Source organism: Lactuca virosa, chromosome 8 (assembly GCF_052849685.1).
Source record: "Lactuca virosa cultivar CGN04683 chromosome 8, Lactuca_virosa_CGN04683_v6, whole genome shotgun sequence".
Taxonomy (NCBI): Eukaryota; Viridiplantae; Streptophyta; class Magnoliopsida; order Asterales; family Asteraceae; genus Lactuca; species Lactuca virosa.
Window position 1 is genome coordinate 41,109,919 of NC_136433.1, and position 15,286 is coordinate 41,125,204.

The window sequence follows — 15,286 nt, forward strand, 5'->3', positions numbered from 1 at the left end:
ATTTTTGAATTTTTTTATGCAATTGTTTTTTATGAATGACCTAAATGACTTACTCTAAATGCAACTATATAAAACCTATATGCGATCAAAAATAAAATATAAGAATACCTCACCCCAAGCTTAAAATTAAGCATTTGTCCTCAATGCTTAGGATGAGAGTAAGTAATGATCGTACCGGGATCAAGGTGGAGGAGGCCCGCGAGGACAGTGCAGAAGAAACACATGGGTCGTACAATGATGTGTAGGTGGAGTTCTTGGCCACCTAAATACACATGGATGAAAGCTTGGTCGCGCAAAAGAAGCATATGAAATGGCTCGAAATTTTCTTATGAAGTGGCATATTTGCGCGGGAACCCTCGCAAACTTTACGCGGGTGGGGGGCAGTCTCTCAAGCTTTGCGCGGGTACACTCGCAAACTTTGCGCGGGTGAGGAGCAGCCGCGCGCATACATCAGAATGTATCCCGTGTTGGGGGAATTTTGAGCTCGGATTTGCGCGGGTAGAGCTGGGTCGCGCAATGTTTGCGCGGGCACCCGCGCAAATTGCAGATTTTTGACACTTTTTGCAAACTTTACCAAGATCATTGCTAGACTTCAAGATGCTTATTTTTGACCAAATTCAAGCTTAGAAACACCAAAAGTTCAAGCGAGATTATTTATCTACAATGCATTTATTTAACGTCTTTGCCAAGACATAGCCCCGCTTCCGTCAATCTTCATAAATCGGGGTTTCCAATGTTACGTTGTCGAATTCTCCCGTGTCAAAGCCTTCATAAAATGGTTTCAAACAGTTTCCATTCACTTTGAAGATTTGATTTGTTTCCAAACTCTTGATTTCAACCGCACCATGATCAAACACTTTTAAAACAATGAAAGGTCCGTGCCATCGAGATCGCAATTTTCCTGGGAATAACTTCAAACGCGAATGATAAAGAAGAACTTTTTGACCCGAAACAAAGTGCTTTTGGGTTATGTGCTTGTCATGAAACGCTTTTTTCTTCTCTTTGCACCTTTTAAACCTTTTAATTATCTTCTTCTTGATCACTTCCATCATTGGAGGATTCAATCTTCTTTGAGCCTCTCTCCTAGGCTTGCAATAATCTTCCATAAGAATCTTGTGTGTGCATACATTAGGGCTTATCCCGTTTATTGGCTCAAACACATCAACCCGGTACAATGGAGAAATGTTGCTAAGGTACCTCATTGATTCAAAGATGTTGAAGTGAATGATCTCTCCATCAAACTCCATAGTAATTTTCCCTTTATGGACATCAATGATCGTGTGAGCGGTATTCATGAAAGGTCTTCCAAGGAGGATCATAGATGATTTGGAAGGAGTCTTCTCTTTAATATCAATGACATAAAAATCCGCAGGAAAAACAAGTTGATTAACTTGTACTAACACATCCTCCAACACTCCTCTTGGAGACACACTTGACTTGTCCGCTAATTGAATGATTACTCCAGTTTCTTCCAAAGGTCCAACATTGAGAGATTGAAAAACCGAATATGGCATCACATTGATCGAGGCTCCAAGATCTAACATGGCACTTTCGACATGCAAATCACCAATGGTACAAGGCATAGCAAATATTCCCGAATCCTTGCATTTGGGAGGTAACTTCTTTTGGATAACCGCAGACACGTTTGCATTGACTTGAATCTTTTTCGCCTTGAATTTCCTCTTCTTGGTGCACAAATCCTTGAGGAATTTTGCATAACTTGGAATTTCCATAATAGCATGCAATAGTGGAATGTTGATTTGGACCTTGCGGAAAGTTTCAAAGAATTCATTTTCTTCCTCGTTTTTCTTTGAAGCAGCTTACCGGGAAGGGAAGGGTAGTGGTATGACCAATGGGTTTATAGGTTTGTTGGATGATTCAGGTTGCTCAATGTTTGGCACAATCGGGTCATTTGGAGTAGGTACAACTTTCGAAGGTTCAACAATAATGACTTCATCTTCGTCTTCTCTTGAAACTCTTTTAGGGTTGCTTTCTCCAAGTGTTTTCCCACTTCTTAAGGTTAATGCACTCACATTGGGGTTCTTCTCGGTTTGAGAAGGAAGTTTACCCCTTTGTTCCATCTTGTTGAGAATGATTTCTCCTTTCGACAACACCATTCTGTTGAGGTGTATAAGGAGATGAAAAGTTGTGTGAAATTCCTTTGTCAGCCAAAAAAAATCTAAAACCTTGTTCTTGAACTCAGATCCATTGTCACTCTTGATTTTTCAAACCTTTTTCTTCAAGCTTAATTCGATGTGTTTGATAAAATCGTTCATCACTTGAGTTGTTTCTGATTTCAAACGAAGAAAATATACCCAAGTAAACCTAGAAAAACCATCAACAATAACCAAAATGTACCTATTCTTGTTGAGTGTTTCAACTTTCGAAGGACCACAAAGGTCAATATGAACAAGTTCCAAAGGTTCGACGATCTTGGAATCAATCACAATCGGATGACCTTGTCGATGTTGTTTTCCTTGTTCGCAAGCTGCACATAGAGTATCATTATCAAATTTTAATACAGGCAAACCTCGAACAAGATCTTTTACCACCAATTTGTTCATAAATTTAAAATTCAAATGATACAATCTTCGATGCCACAACCAACTAATATCAGAGGAAGCCTTCGAAAGTAGACAAACAGAAGGAACACTAACAATGGGTTTGATGTCAAGTGTATACATATCTCCTTTTCTCTTTGACTTAAGATGAACTTCTTTTGTTTCGATATTTGACATGACACTTCCTTCTTCATTAAAGACAACTTGATTGTCAGTGCCCACAACAAGTTGTGAAACACTGATCAAATTGTGTTGAAGACCTTCGACATAAGCAACTCTATTGACTGTAAACTTCCCATTGGTCACTTTCCCATAGCCTTTGACTTTACACTTGTTATTATTTCCGAATTTCACAACACTAGCATTTTCCAGACTTCGAAAGTCTCTGAGGTTTTCCTTCTTCCCAGTTATGTAACGAGAGCAACCACTGTCGATATACCATTTTTCATCATATTGCTCGTCACAAAAAATCGGCAATCATTTAAAGAATTTAGGTCCCCAAGGTTGTTCGGGTCCTGGGTTATTAGAATAAAATGCTTGGTGAAACGAAGATCCTATTATCCAATTTCGAACTTTTGACTTGACGCTGTCAATTAAGTCCACGTCATTATTTAAGGGTATCGAAATGTAATCATTCTGGTGGGATGTCAAGTCCACCAAGCAAATTACACCCTTTGATTGCAAATAAAACGTAATATAATGGTAAAAAGGGGTATCGATCCTCGGGGAAATGGTTGTATTCAATCATCAATGCAATCCAATAGAACTAGTGTAAATAAACTAACTAACTACAATTAAACTAAAAAGGGGGTGTTTTGATTGCTTGAAAACTAAAAGACTTGAATAACTAAAAAGCTTGCAATTAAGCAAGATGATGAGATGCTCAAATATTGGAGAGAGTTGGTTAACCAAGGCAATTCAACACAATGAACATTTGTGTGTTTATCATTAGGATTCAACATGAAGCTTATCATTCATCCCAAATTGGTTATAGCAATCATGAAGCATGATATGCCAAGATTCATCATAGGTAGTATGGAGGTTGGTGAAGCCCACAACACACCTTCTTAATCAAAATCAAAGATCCAATTGAAGCAATTGAACCCAAGAAGTTGATTAGCCTTAAGAATGAAGGAATCCCCAATTCCTAGAGGATGTCAATGCTTACACATCCATAAAGGAGTTATGATTCATAAGCTAGAGATGATTTTTACCATCATAAAGCCCTTGTTCTAAGTAAATTCAATGATTCAATGCTAAACCAAAGAAATAAACCAACAATTGCTCATTCAAGTACCAAGCTCATGATCAAAGTATTAAACAAGCATAAGAAATATGAACTAGAATCATAAACATGAGATAATTGATAATCAAACATGAATCCTTCAAAAACCCACAAACATTCAAGGGTTTTTAGCCAAAGTTAACCAAATAGAGAGTTTAGCCACTCATGGCACTAGAATAACATTATCAGTACAGTTGAAGTTTGGATAAACCACATAATTAGGTTCAAGATAATGGGAACTTTTTTCTTTCATGATTTTGTCAAATTTCTTTGTCTCTTCATACACCTGATCTTCAACAATTTGAGGAATTTTTGTTTCTTTCGAAACACTTGGAACTGTTGTTTCTTTTGAAACATCTTTATCATCGTCATTGTCAGTCTGGCTATCTTCGACAGTCACATAGTCAGGATTAAAAACTTTCGAAGTAGAGGGTTGGTCTTTGTCAACTTTAATATTCGAATCATGACATATTTCTTTACCCTTAGCTAATGATTTGACATTAATGACAGATAACTGAGAATAGTCAACAACTTTCTCTGCTTCAATTTCACTGATATTGTCATCTTCGATATCAGCAAAATTGTTTTGGGAGTCAGAAGTCAAATTCTCATTCTTTTTCAAAATCTTGATTTGTTCATTTACAGTCAACGTCTTATTAACTATATCAACAAGATCATTAGCATTTAGATGTTCATTAATTTTCACTATTCCATAGGGATATCTATTATGAGGAACTTTATCAAAGTCAGAAATAGTCATCTCACAATCATAAGAAGTTGTATCTACTTTTTCCCTTTCGAAAGATAAGAATGGTAGAAGCTTCCTATGTTGTGCTTTACTTATGTCACTAGAGTGATGCAATTCAGTCAATTTACAATAGAGTCTTTTAGCAGAATTACAGTAAATATTCCTTTGTTTTAAAAAATCCTATTATCTGTATTGAAACTATCTCTATCAACCATGATGTTTGTTATTTGTAATTCTAGATGATCTATCTTAGCCTTCTTCGCCTCCAACATCCTCTGGGTTTCTAGTAACTGAGTACTAGACTTTTTAGCCTCATTGCTAGCAGAGATAACCAGATTATTAACATAAGTAATAGCAGCATCAAACTCAGTTAACACATAATTATAAGCACTTGAAGGAATATTAAAGGATTGAAGTAGAGAACGTACCTTCGATGTCATTGGTGCATTGTCTCCTGATGTCGAAACAAATCAACTACCAATGATTTTCTCTTCTTCATCCTCCTCATACCTCGCAAACATGGCTCCATGCGTTGGATTTCTCATTTTTTCTTCATCCGAGCCTGTAGACCATATTTGGTATTTTCCCTCATCCTCATCTTCTCCTCTTGCTACCGGTGACAACCCCTTCGACTTAGCCCTCACTTCTTCCACACTTTCAAAATAGTATGCCTCATCCTTAACCCTATTCTTCTTTTCTTCTTTCTTCTTCAGCATATAGTCATTGGCCATGTGATTTGCATCATGACAGTAGTGACAATCAACTCCCGAATCACCCTTTAGCTTTTTCTCTTGTTTCAAATCTTCACCCTTAGCCTCTTTCTTCTCAAACTTCTTCTCATCACTAACCTTCACAATATTACTTCCCTTCATTTCCTCAGCTTTTGACTTCGTATTGAACGGCTTCTTATAAAACTTCTTTACTCTATTGTTAGAGTAAAAAGCCACTGCTTCGTCATCAGAGTTGGCGATAAGACCTTCATCTTCGGAACTTTCCTTCTCAGTAACTTCCATCTCACCTACTCTTCCCGATACCTTCGAAACCAATGCTAATAAACCACCCAGATTAATCTTTGACTCTTCAGCTATTTCATTCACTTCAACTTCGTGAGCTTTTAGCAGGTTGTAAAGATCATCGAGAGTCAAAAATTGAAGGTCTGTTGTGTCTTCATCATCAAACTCACATTCCTCCACTCCTTGCGAAGCCCCATAATGAAATTAAGGTTGTATTCCATAGCAGACCTGGTAATTCCATACCTATTACACTTATATATGAGCTCGTTCAGATAGTCATAGTATAATTCAATCGATTCTCCATTTCTTTGCTTGAATTCCCTTAATTCAATCAGACATTGCTTGACCGAACTGATTTTGGTCTTCTCACTAACCTGATACTTTTCCTTTAGCGTATTACAGATTTCTTTTGTTGTTTTTCAGGTTCGAACGTAATTATACATAACAGGTGGAAGAGCACCACGTAGCTCTCTCATGCACCTTTTCTCGTTCTTCTGCAGCCTTGCAGGTTGTTCAGTAACACTTTGAGTTGATGCAGAAGTACCAATGCTTTGAACAGAAGGAGGAGGAAGAACATCATTAGTAATGCACTTCCATAGCTCTTCATCGATTCCATTCAAGTAATCCTCCGTACGATCCACCCATTGATCGTAATACTCCAAAATAAGCATAGGAATCTTTGTTGAAGATCCTAGCAGATAAGAGTAAGAAGTCATGGTATTCATGTTGAAGTTCGCCATGGATGTACGGACAAATTCAGAGAAAAGCTTGAGAAATTTGAGATTAACAAGATGAATCAAACAACAAATGAACACCGAACACTCGATTAGTCAATCGAAGTGCATAATCAAATCAAAACTGAAGATCTACAAAGATTTTCAGGATCAAAAGTGCGGAAACTTTTGAATCTAGAACAAGATTCAAAAAACTTTTGAAACAGAAGAAAATCAGATCAAAACAGTTTGATTCCTGCTCTGATACCAAATGTAGTTCCGACTGAATCGAGTAATGAAACAAAATCAGAGTATGAATTGATTTAGAACACGTGATCTAAATATAATCTGTTTGGAACGGTGTATTGCTTTATCAGTTGAATACAAGAGGAAAGAGAAAATGATTACAATAAGAGAAAAGTTCTTAACCTCTAAAAGTATCCTTCCCATATATATAGGGAAAACTAAAAAATTATAAGGACATTCGACATCTAAGCTTTGACACTAGAGTAGTCCTTAAAATAAAATACAATCCAACATTCGATATTATTGGCAACAAAGATAAATTCGACATCTCACAACCTTCGAACCCCAATAGTAAGGTCACCCTAGAATCAAAGTATCTCGGATATAATGCAAGTGTAAATCATTGGATTTCGGAATATGAGTTATGCATACCAGGTCGGAAAATGGACGAGACTCACGTTGGGAGTCGTCTTTGTATATATAAAATAGATCTTTTCATCAGCAAGCTATGGCTAAGGAATCTGCCTACCCAGGGTGTTAGTTGGATAATTCAGGATCAAAAGATGTTTTTCAGTTCAGATTATAGTAAGAGGACCTAGTGATTGGGTTTCAGAAGTGTCCTACCTGTGTGAGGTCAGGTAAGGAATGGGGGTTTCAGAATTATAGCAGTGGGATGCTGGTTTGTCAGTTAATGGATCAATGATTTGTTTACCATTAAGGTGTTGGATTAATGTCTAAGTCCATAACTATATTTGGTATGTACTTGACCCGACCCGGCATGGTCCATTTGGGTTGCACTTCACCGGCACAATTTATATGGATAGTCTTTTGAGAATAGTATATATATGATTTATATTAATATATTATAAGTTCTAATATATTAATATGAAATCATATTATTTAATTAGTATTGATCAAGAATTAATTAAGTGATCAAAAAGAACTAATTAAATATGGACTCTTATATATATGGAATGGGCCAAGTTCATTTAGGTTGGGCTAAGCTTTCATGGATGGTCCATGGAGTTTTTAACCCATGGATCCTATGTAAATGAAAGGTCATGGGTATTAGGGTTTACATGGATGTAACCCTAATCCTCCATAATATATAAAGGGGTCCTTGGCTCACAAAATTGGCACAAGTGTGTGAAAATAAGAGTGGGCCGATTTTAGTGTGCATACATATTCTCTCAAGTTCTTCCAAGGTGTTTTGGTGATTTGTGATTCCATTTGAGGCTTCCACACTATTGGGGCTAAGCTCTTAAAGCTTGAAGACATCAAGCTACATCAAAAGGTAATTCATCTAACTAGAACTTTGTAGTATAGGTGCTTCATAATATGCTAGTTAGGATGAAACCTTGGAATAGTTAATATTTGCATGTATAATAGAGAAAACATAGATACAAGGTTTATAGGGTTGCATGTACACCATAGGAGTGTTAGAATGCTCAAAACCCAACAGTGGTATCAGAGTCATGGGTTGTTTTCTGTTATATTGATGCAAATGTTTTATTTTCAAAGTTGAAAAAAAAAAAAGAAAAAAAAACATGACGTTTGTCAAATTTTAAGATAATTACTTGTTTTTGTGAAAAACTAATTATTTGTAAAATTTGAATCATTTGCTGTATGAGTTGAATTAGGTCAAATTTAGTAAACGGTAAAATGATATGATTATTTTATTAGTTTTAAAAGTTTGATCTAAAGAGTTTTTTGAAACCTCCATAAGTTATGGATATGAAAAGGTTTAAAAAAAATTGATTCAAAATTTTTTATGGAGTTACAAAACTTGGTCTTAATGTTTTAAAGAATTTCATAACTTGTTCTTAAGTTATGGAACATGAAAAGTTTCATCATAAAACAAAACATTAAACTCCATAAGTTATGGAATCCAAAAGTTATTTTTTTTTTTGTGTTTCCTTGATTTATGAGTTAATTTAGATTAATGAAAAAAAATTTGTGTTTTAGTTGTTTTCAATCCTAATTAATCTAGAGGTAGTTCATAAAATGTGTTTTTGTAACTTGTCATCAAGTTACATAAAAGGTCACATTTATGAATCTTAAAACTCATAAAAGTGTCATAGGTTACATAAAAAAAATGAAGAGTCTTTTTCATTAAATAGTATTATGACTCCATAACTTGTCCTCAAGTTATGGATGTTTAAGAGTCACTTCTTTAAAAGTGTTATTAAAGAATAAGAGGTTACATAAAAAATGAAGAGTCTTCATTTTAATGAACCATTAAACTCATAAGTTATGAAATGAAAATTTTTTAATAGTTTCAAAAACTTGCCCTCAAGTTTTGGAATTTGTAAAGTTTTCCCATGAATACTTTAATTCCAAGTTAAGCCCTTAGAATTTTAAAAGTTAAAATTCAACCCTTATACTTTATAATATTATAAGTTAATAATATTTATATATATGTATAAGAGCAAGTCGTCTTACCATTAGTAGGCCTCATTCACGAAGCCGGTCTATAAGGGGGGTATAAGGTTACTGCCTATAAAATGGCAGTTTAATGGGTGTCCACTCTCACCCACCGCTTCCTTGACCGGTGGAGGGTCGTTAGCCAAACGGGTAGGACAAGGACTATAAATCTCCCTTCATTAAAAGTATTAATGAAAAATACTAAGTAACTAAACATTTATAAATTCCCAATCTTAGTTACTTAGGAAAATGTGAATTTGGTGCTAACCCATGAAATTACACTTTGCACTTTCTTAAGTCAGTTAGTGGAGCGTGTGTGGTTAACCGGCACACTAGCTTGATTTAACAAGGTAGGCAAAGGGTAACTTAATGTTTATCATAGCATCGGTGGAGCGTGTGTGGTTAACCAGCACATCGATTGAGGGGTAAATATTAAGGGTACCAAGTATATTTGCATGGTTCCTTCACACCTTGTTTTGTGATCCTCGGCATCCCAGTCACAAAACCTGAAGGGCACACTCGAGATTGAAACATGCCATTGAAAAGTTCAATGAATCTCAAAAGAATCTAGGAGTTTCAAAACCAATTAAAACCTAATAATACATTTCGTTTATCTTGGTGGAAATTGGTGAATCGTCATTCACCTACCTTCAAATATTTTATAGCTTGGATTACGACATCCCTCTTCCAAGTTATAAAATAGTTTGTTGGGTCCTAGCCTTAATATATCATATTGGGTGTTATATTAAGGACTTAAATCAACTTTACGTGAATTTATCCCATTGTTGATGTCTGGTTTAGACAACAATGGTCTTCCCAAACCAAGCTTTCCTAATGAATATGACCTCCCCGAGTTTGGCTCATGGAAGTCATACTTCTCTTCCTCCACCTCCTCCAATTATTCTCCCTAACCCACAAGTTCAAGGTCACTCAAGCCCTAATGGCAAGCAAGGTCTATGTGTGATCACATCTTAGAGATGAAGTCACATATTGACAAGCCGGGAGAGTTGGGTGTCAAAGTCTTGAGAAAGTTAGATGTTCAATCACTTTCTAAGTCACATAGTGAGTTCCTTTCGGACTACTATGAAACAGACTATGACATGAACCTTAATGATCATATCTATTTGCTTGGTGCTGCTGAATCAGCAATGATTTGGAACGATAGTAAAGCAAATTTGATTAGAAGATCAGCTTCCCAAAAACTTTATGGACAGTGACAATGGTGACACTGGAAATCCAGAAAAAGCATTCTCTTCCCAATGGAAAGGGATTGACCATAGTCAACCCGGTTGACCAAATGGTAAAGAGAAAGGCTAAGTCTGAGATAGTCCCATTACCAAAGGGTCCATATGTTTATTTTGCCAAAGGAAGGGGCGTTGATTGCAAAGCTGCCAAATTTACCTAAGGATGTTAAAGTCAATAAGTTTGACTCTACATCAGGTAGAGCCTATTATCTAACTCTGTTAAGTTCTATTCTGAGATCCTCATTACATGATGTGACTGGGTCACATGTTGATGTTTTAAGAATCAAAGAATAGAGAGAAATCTTAAAGGAAGTATATGCTGATTCTGATCGCGAAGGTGGATTTTGATCGCATCAGAATTTTGAGCAGTTGCTTAAGAAGTTATGATATATTGCTAAAGGAATAGATAACAACAATTTTCTATGTGGATTGTAAGGATAAGTTTTTCCGCAAAGTTTTAAAATAAAAGAAAATTGTTTAATTTTATTTATTTGAAGTATCCTTACAATGGCATTTGTGGAAAATTGTTGCTTATATGATTCCACTGACAGCAATATTGGAAAATGGATTTGATTCTTTCATTTGTGGTAGTGTCTAAATTTACCAAATCAGGAAAGTTCCTCATCACCCAAGTTTCAATTGGACCGAAACTTGGAATCATGCAAGTTGAATAGTATGATGAATGAGAACTTTCAAGCATTGGAAAATCAAGACTAATTACTTGTTCACATGGATGTGTGAGTCAAGTGAAGGACTAAAGGGATCGAGTACACATTCTTGTGCACTGGTCATGTCCACCACAAAGCTCGTTAAGACTATTTGATTTACTAAAGTTTAGTAAATATGGTTATACTTACAAGTTTAAGTATAATTCTGAAACATTGGAAAAGTCTCAATGTATGGCAGAACGAATGGGAAGAATCAAATTAGGCAGAAAGATAAAAGTTTCTCAAATCTGAAAAGATGGGAGAGTACTTTAGTATCATGTTTGTGATCATCTTAATGATTTAGAAATCATATCACAATTAGTCCTCTAAAGGTCATCTTAGTGCATTATTATGACTAAGAAGAGGAGTCATGAATTGTTGAAATGGTTAGATCAGGAAGATGAGTCATACTTCGTTCCAAAACAATTCTTAGAGTCATACTCCAAGATTGTAACTTGAGTGACATATCTTAAAGAAAGGTTTAAAACACTTGTCAAATGTAAGAGTAAAAGTGTCCTACTCTTGTACATTTGAAATTGGTAAGTTGTGATGTTTTGGATAAAACAAAGACCAACTAAGGCCAATTGTGTGAAGTGTTTGTCTTGATAAAGAATCCGCACTATCTCTTGAATATTTGGCAAGATAGTCTTATATGTCAAGAGGATAGTGGGAGTCTTAAAGATCCTAAAAAGAATTTCAAGAACTAATCAAGAATAAAACCTGAGGTTCTTTACTAGCACACGACTTGAGGTTTATAACCTATCGTGTTGACATATTTTGTGCCCATTCCAGTTAAAGTTGGCTTTGTATAGGAGTTCTGAAAGTTCTCAATTAGTTGCATAACAACTTGGAAGCAATGGCAGGCCCTGTACTGCCAGGTGGCAAGAAGTTAAGATTGCATAAGTTCAGTCCATATGAGTTTGGATTTGTCATTATCCTTGTCTTGTGACTATGGTTTTGACGATTCACACGGATAAGAACACATACACCATAAAATCTAAGGGTCATAAGTTTTCTCTCCAATTCATGAAAATGATGGTGAGGAAACACTTCCACCAAGTAGATTTGAAGCAGATGGCAAAAGGTCTAAACAATTGAGACTATGATTATGGCATCCCTTTTCATAGTTCTGAAATTGTTTAGACACACATGCATGCTATCTAAGGAAAGGTGTATGATTTTGATAAAGTTTTATCAAAGCATCTCGTATCAGAAATCTGAACTTTGGTAAGAAAGTCAATAAAGTATTGATTTCTATAAGTCCAGCTGATTTCTGAGTACATGTCAAAGTTAGTGGGAGCATAAGTGTTATGCTAATAATCATCACGTTAGTGGGAGCATGATAATTATTGTTAGTGTTGCAAGTTAGCAACGTTAATTATAGAAAACAAAAGTTTCAATTCGTGAGGCTGCAGGGATTGAAAAAGTTGTTTTGCAATAATTAAGGGAGAGGATATACTTCATTTCAGTTCTAAAGGCTTAGATTGAGACCTTAATCATCTTTAGTCAAGAATATATATATGAATTTCATGTTGGATTGGTTCAACTTAAGTAAATTCTATATATTGCGTTCTCAAAATTCGATTATGATTACGGCATCCCTCTTCATAGTCAAATTTTGAAAACATGGCAAATAAAAATATTGTAGCAAAAGACTGGTCTAGAATCATGTCTTTATGTGAGACATCATGAATCGTGTACCATTTGCTTTGGGTACAGGATCGATTGCATGTGCTATAATATTTGTCATTTCTAAATTTTTCCAAATGCCCAGAGGCATTAAGAAGGGAAAAGGTCTAGAATTGGATATGACTAAAATGATTAAACAATTGTCGAGGACAATCTGAGGTTTACCAAAGATTGGTTGCTCAGGGACAGTTGGAAGTATAGTGCTAATTTTGGAAGGACCATATTGACATATTCTGAAAAGAGGCATCTCTTGTTCAGAAGTGATAGTCAAAATGATAATATGGAGTTGTCTCCATAGGTGGAAGTTATCTGTATAAGATTAGAAAACTTAATGCAAGAAGCATGTCCAAAGCAATGTACTTTGAATATGAGACTTAGTTTCCATGGAGTTGATCTCCATTGGAATACCTTAAAATCTAAACAGGTTTCGATAAATGATAGGAATTTGAAATTCTCACATTTTTCGATAAGGATTTGGGAGTGTGAAATTAGAATCATTGAAATTATGTTCAATTGGTTTATTTCACAAAGTAAGGATCATAGACAAACATAGAGTGCATACTTGGTGTATGGCAAAGCTATTGTTTAAGAAAAACATAGTGTACATGCTTGGAGCATGGGACAACTAGTGTTTTTAATTCAAGTATAAAGTTGATAAAACCGAAACAATGAATAATGAGTAATCAGTATGGTGATAAATAAAAGTGTTTATTTATATTCATAGGGTTTGATACCATATTTGATTCATTTATTCTTGTGTTTCACTTTGCATGTTTTGACTTCCAGAATAACTAAGTCGCTCTTCCTGAATGATTAAGTTATTCAAACCATCCACAGTCGGTCATATGTTGGAAGTAGATATGAATCAAGACTGTCATGGGTTGGTTTGTAGAGGTCCAAGTTGGTGGACAAAGTGGTGCTACAACACTCATGAGTGCTCATAACTTCTGAGTATTGGATTCAACCCGCGCTCATTTGAATCACTTCATGGATTTTATCACGAGTGATCATGAGACGATAATATCTTATATTCTTAAAACCTAGAGATGAGTTGTTACTATGAGTTGGTTATACATTGATTGCATGAAAACGCATTGGTAACTCGATGTTATAAAACGTGCCTTTGTGTATGATTCAACAAGTAGTAGAACAAGCCATATGAGTCGAAGTTTATCCATTCCTTTTACCTTCGGGATAAAAGCGATATCTGTGGGCCCCTCGATGATTTAGCGATGACACATGTGAGTGCTTGGCCAAGCCAGGACTGATTTGATTTGTTCAATCAGTCAGTCATCATAAATCGAAAATCGGGAAACAACAAATGGACAGAGAGAATGATTATAATCCATGTCTCAGTCCATATGATATCTAGAATGGAGGAATATATGATCCCTTATCTAATGGACAAGTCATTGACAAGGTCAGAGTTCGACAGCGGCTTTAAGAGCTACGATTGCCAGTTAGGTTTTGAAGTCATACTCAATAATAGTTTTAGACTTATCCAAGTGGGAGACTGTTGGATTAATGTCTAAGTCCATAACTATATTTGGTATGTACTTGACCCGACCCGGCATGGTCCATTTGGGTTGCACTTCACCGGCACAATTTATATGGATAGTCTTTTGAGAATAGTATATTTATGATTTATATTAATATATTATAAGTTCTAATATATTAATATGGAATCATATTATTTAATTAGTATTGATCAAGAATTAATTAAGTGATCAAAAAGAACTAATTAAATATGGACTCTTATATATATGGAATGGGCCAAGTTCATTTAGGTTGGGCTAAGCTTTCATGGATGGTCCATGGATTTTTTAACCCATGGATCCTATGTAAATTAAAGGTCATGGGTATTAGGGTTTACATGGATGTAACCCTAATCCTCCATAATATATAAAGGGGTCCTTGGCTCACAAAATTGGCACAAGTGTGTGAAAATAAGAGTGGGCCGATTTTAGTGTGCATACATATTCTCTCAAGTTCTTCCAAGGTGTTTTGGTGATTTGTGATTCCATTTGAGGCTTCCACATTATTGGGGCTAAGCTCTTAAAGCTTGAAGACATCAAGCTACATCAAAAGGTATGTCATCTAACTAGAACTTTGTAGTATAGGTGCTTCATAATATGCTAGTTAGGATGAAACCTTGGAATAGTTAATATTTGCATGTATAATAGAGAAAACATAGATCCAAGGTTTATAGGGTTGCATGTACACCATAGGAGTGTTAGAATGCTCAAAACCCAACATAAGGTACATGAGTTTGGTTAAAGTTGGGTTTTGATGCTAGCATTGAAGGGTCATTAGGAGTATGAGTCAACCTTTTCGGAGGATTGGGGATTCAAGAGGAATTGGTCGGAGTGTCTGGTTTCCAGGAGGGTGGTAATGAGTGATTTCGAGGACGAAATCTAAATTTAGTGGGGGAGAGTTGTAACACCCTGTTTCCAGTCATTCTATAGTTCAGGGCCGTGACCCAAAGATCAATTGTCATAAGGTCTCGGGCCTTGGGGAAGGAGAAGTGTGGGTAATGTAGATTATGTTATCCAAGAGTTCGGTTTGTGTTTTGGAGCCCAAGGGTATAATCGTAATGTGACAGTTCGGGTCTTTTATGAATTTTGGATTTAAGTTTGGAAAGTTTTAAGGCAAAGGA